Source organism: Watersipora subatra, chromosome 2 (assembly GCF_963576615.1).
Source record: "Watersipora subatra chromosome 2, tzWatSuba1.1, whole genome shotgun sequence".
Taxonomy (NCBI): Eukaryota; Metazoa; Bryozoa; class Gymnolaemata; order Cheilostomatida; family Watersiporidae; genus Watersipora; species Watersipora subatra.
This window is the reverse complement of record NC_088709.1, coordinates 18,906,755-18,912,335: the sequence shown is the minus strand read 5'-3', so window position 1 is coordinate 18,912,335 and position 5,581 is coordinate 18,906,755.

Here is a 5,581-nt window from a genome sequence, read left to right as displayed (position 1 = left end):
CATGAATAAGATTATATTTTTCCCAAGAAAATAATGTCCGCTTTGTGCTTATAAATATATGCAATTAAAATCACTTTTTTGCTGTTGTAGTTATTGTACTTTAGGATGTCAGGGTAGCCTAGTGGTAGTGTCTTTGACTATCAACCATTGGGTTGGTGGTTCAAGCCCTGCTTAATGCCGATCTGACAAAAAGCTCTCAGCAAGTTTTCAACCTTAAACTGCTGGGTCCTTTGGATCTAGACCATAACTTGGAGGCCCTGTGTATCACACTGACAATGTGGGCATGTTAATGATCCACCTCTGTCCTTCACACACTGGAAAAGTGAAATGGCTACCTGGCTCTGTCAGACTGGATGCGCTGCAAAATGCTTTCCTTCAAGCTAATCTGACTGTTCCAGAATAAGTGTTAGGAACACCCAAGGTAGCTTATAAAAAATTAGTCTTGGTGGTGTGTTTCTTTACTATAAAACATAAAAACACTAACAAACATTATCACTACAATCATCCAACAGAGCTCCAATGATTTAAAATGTAGTAACAAGTAAAGCTGTAAAAACAATCTACAAATTACAAAGAAGATAATCGAAGGGTTCCTTGGAGTATATTTATTACAATCTGGCCAATAACTTGAGCACTTTAAAAGTGTATTTCACTTGTCAAGAACTTTTTTCAACACAAATAGAAAAATGGGTATGAGAATGTAGTTGTGTGTGTTCAACAAAAACTAGTATAAATGTAACAAAAACTAAAATATATCAAAAAGAGCTAGTGGTATGACTTTTGGAGCCATCATTGTATTTTTGCTAATGGCAGCTCACAACATTTACATAAAAAAAGTTGCCACTCAGAATGTGTTAGACATTGAGTGAATCTTGAATCTCTTTACCACAAGTTTCTCAAGTATCAATTGCTATGCAAAGCTTTTGAAAAAATAGCTATTAAGAAATCATATTTTTGGGTGACATGTAGCTGCCAGCAAGGATTGAGTTACTTGTTAGTTGTTTTAGGTAGCTTGGTAAAAAATTAATAGGTTGGCTACTAAATGCATTTACCTAAAATTTCATGAAAATGACTGACTATATTGGATAACTAATCAGCAGAGTTTTGCTGATTTATTTTTGTTTGAACACTCTGATGCATATCGATGAGTCTTCAACTTAAAAAATGTTTGTTTTTTATATCCATTTAGCAACAGAATATTTAACTAAAGTTCAGATGCAGAAACCTGACAAACTTGTTCTTCTTAACAATAAACTAGTAAGTATTCCTTAAATTCTCTCAAAGTTGCCACATAAAAATAGTAATATTCCAACGATTTTTTTTTCTGTAACCAGTCAAAATTTTGTTTCTAGCTGCGTTGTTAGTGACTGTATGTATCGGCTGCAGTAGAAATGTCTGAGCAATGGTAATGAATAAGGAAAATATAAAGGTGATCTAATAAAACTATACTTGTAAATTGAAGCCTCATAATAGTCAGAGCAGGCTACCAAAAATTGATATAAAATATTTAAAATAAACTTATATATATGAATAAACACATATAATTTTAAATAAAAATATTTAAAGATAAGGGTTTGCAGCGGTAAATATATAATATTAGCTTATAAAATTTAAACTGTTTGAATTGTTTGAATAGCTGAAAGAATGTAGATAAAGGTAATCATGCACCAGGACGATATAACAACTTCGTTAAAAATGACATAGTTTTTTCTAAAAAAATATATACTCTGACTATACTTTTTTCTAAACTCTAAGAACTACAACCATCTAACAGAACTCCATTAATTTGTTTGTTTGTTTATTTTCATCGATAATATAACTGCAAAAAAATAATATAAAGAGTGTTTCTTACATTGTACAAGAACAAGAAATATAGAATAAAAAATGTCACTCCAGCGAAGGTGATGATGAAGTCCCTGTGCGCAATAGCGAGGCTAGTCAAGGTGCGGAACCCGAAAGTAGAGTCAGCAGAAGTCTGTCTAGTTAGTTTAGTCTAGTCTGGTTGTCTGAGGTAGTGCTTCAGTTCATTTTTGAAAGAATTAGCATTTACAACTTACGCAGTGTAACCGGTAGTAGATTCCATAGCAATGACTCTTGATAATCCAAACAACATTGACCAGCTTTTGAATTAAACAATGATATTGTTAGGTTTATGTGTGTTTGACGAGTAGTTAAATGTGTCATTGTCCTGTTTTGGTTTGTTTCATAAAATGTGTTGTGTGCTTTTATCAGTACTTTGTATTTGTATAACTTTTTAATAGTTAAAATGCTATTTAGGCTGAATAACGAATTAGCAGAAAAATCGTAAGCGTTCTTGTTAATTGTTCTGAGTAAACGGTTTTGAAGAACTTCAATTTTGTTTAAATAGCAGTCTGGAGCATTTTCCCTTGCCTCAACACAGTATGAGAGTTTGGAATTTTAGAATTTACAATATATATATAAAATATGTATAAGTGGAACTTCACTCTATAAGTTAAACATTTTATTACTAATAGTTTCATGTGGTACAATAAGTATCACATTCTTCAGATAAAATGTCTAAAGAGCATCCACTTGAGCATCCACTTTGTGTATATATAAATATATATAGAACTATATTTCCCAACTAGGAGGCTTCTATCGATATATAATCCATGTTAGGAGGCTCTGAAAAATTAGGAGGCGTCCAGGGAGCCTCCTAATTCTAGCAGTGTTTATAGTGCTTAACAACCCTATAGAAGTATTTTAAACATGATTCCCATAATCGCCTTATATATCTATATTCATATATATGGAAAAGAGGAGACAACTCCAACAAAAATGTGTAATTTTCTATCAATAAATTATAAACCCTAGGAGGCTCTTATATATGGAACTAGGAGGCATATATCAATTTTAACACATTCTTACTTTTAACTGTTTTGGTATCGTTTCAGTTAATAGCACAATCTATTTAAAAACATATTGCAATAAGTTTATGACTAAGCATCAGCAAATACAAAGAATTAGCAGCTATGTCGGATACAGTCAGTTTTGCTAATATTCATGATAGCTTTATTAGATTTGAGAAATAAAGTTGTATATTAACAAACTACAATACATTACAATTTATTTGCTGACCTTCTTTATAGTTTTCAAGACTGCCATTTAAGCACTCCCTTTTTTGCAAGGTTTCTCATTGATCTGCTCTTTTTTGTGAAGATTCACAATAATTGCACATTATGGTTTCAACTGATGTTTAAGCATGGCTGTAGTAAAAGTTTAAATAAGTCTATAATCAGTACAATTCATATTTTCGATGCCGTTGCATCCAGCCACAAAATAAATCTTTTTTTGAAACTTTGCATCCAAACGCAATACCTGAGAGATGGTTTTTTAGTCGAAGAATTGATTTTTTAAATTTATTGAAGTAAAGTGGCAAAAGTATAACCACAGTATATAACAGCTAGAGGGATGTGGCTGTTAAAATGTTGCTGTGGCTGTTAGGACTATTAGTTCTTCACCCATGTAGTCTACTAGAGCTTGGTAGCAGCAGAATGACTACATGTAAGGGAGCAAGTCACATTCGGTAAGTTGTTCATGCTATTTTAGTCAATTTACAGTTTATTTACTTGAAACATACAGTTGTAGAAAAGCAGTATAAACTTTATTTAATATTGAAATAGGACTAGCGTGAAAAAAGTATGTTTCAATTATTATAATTTTTAAGGAATGTAGCACAGAACACGTTTGATATATTTTTTTACATCCGTTTATGTCATCCAACTGCTGATATTGTTCTGCATAGAAAAGTCAAGAAAGGTCAGCATTATATTACCAAAAAGGAAAAAATCATAACTTTTTGTAAAGTCCTAATTTTTGACTTTATTATTTTACACGAATGTTCAGTTTTGTAACATCAACACAGACACGCCAGCTGATAATTAATAGTTATTTTAGTGAATCAGTTAATTCTCCAACTTTAATCTATTTTCAGTTATTATTATTATAATTTTTGATGTTTTTTTATAATGATAAGTAACGTTATTAATGTGGTTCTACCAACAGTCAAAATTGTTATTAGAATAACATGATCATAAAGTAATTGTATTATTGTTATCATGAATAGTGAGAGTTTGCGTATTTCAGTTATGATTTTGTAAGTAATAGTAGTACATACATAGGCATAAGCAAGTAAGTGGGTATATGCAGCCTTTGAATTTTGAAACTTTTAGTATTTAGTTTGAATCTTGTGTAGTAATTGTGTGGTAATTAAGAGCTTAGCTGTTTTATAGAGCTTCAGTAGTAGGAGGCAGACATTCAAGTTCGCCAAAAAAAACCTAACCAGTGAACTAAAATGTGTATTTGCATTCATTTTGGTTTGTATATCTGTTTATGCTACTTGAATTATCTTTTCATTTTTGTAGAAACTTGGTAAGCATTATTGCCAAGATGGCATATTTATCAGATGGCAGAGAGTATTAGACAAAGTTGGATGTTCTTTTCTAGAAAAGGTATGTTGCTAATTACACGTTGATTTGCATAAAAAATATGTCAAAATAATCAAGGTTTCATCTACCGAAATTTATAATATTTTTTAACATATACATAATTATAGATTACAAACTATAAAACATTATATCAGTAAGGTTGTATTTTGAAATGTAGTAAAGTTTGACGTTTTGGCAAAGTCACTATGATAAGCAAAACTTTAAATTCACCAACACAAAATATACTGTACAAAGTTTTACTGTAACTAGCAAATGTATACCTGACGTAAGAATGTAACAGCATGCCCAAAAGTAGTTTTTCTTTGTATAGTTGCAAATAATCAATGACGCTTTAGTTATAGATAACTGCTGGATGAGAAGCATTGATGGCCCACACCAAAGACTGATTTGCAGACATCAAATTAAAGGTATGCGATATTGCAATAAGTTGCTGTAAAATAGCACATTATACATGCGAGCCAAAAATTAGTGTAATAATTTGATATAGCCATAGCTTCAGTAAGAAAAGTTGTTAATTTTTACAGGCATTGTATTATTTAAATGCTTACATAAACCATTATGCCACTTTTGTGTTCTATTCACCTATTATTGGCAGATTACATAATATAAATAGCGCAAACCAATCAAAGGAATGTAGCATAGCAAAGAGATTTAGTATTGCTCTTCTTAGTCTTTATGAGTCATGGAGGCAATTGCTGAGCAATTGCATAATTATATAAAATGAATAGTTTTCCATGGTTACTCATTACCACTTTTAGTTACTCAGTCAACACTGAGAGTAATTATCAGATTTGAGATATCATGTTTAGAGGCAGGAGATTGACAAATATTTTGTTGGTTTTGCGAATGCGAATTTATGCTAAATCTATCAGCGACTGCCGTATGCACATTTTTGCGAATTTTCCAACAATTGCGTGGTCACCTAATTTTATTATCCATTAAAAACATAATGGATGATTTTAAAACTTTGATGGTATTGTCAGTGTGGTTCGAATATTTCTCTAATAGATTAGTCTAAGATAACCAAGCAGTTTCAAATTTTTTTTTGAGAATTTCCAAAATAAAAATGGACATTTTTTGTGTAAGTTTTGTTAAGTATCGCGCAAGTCAGA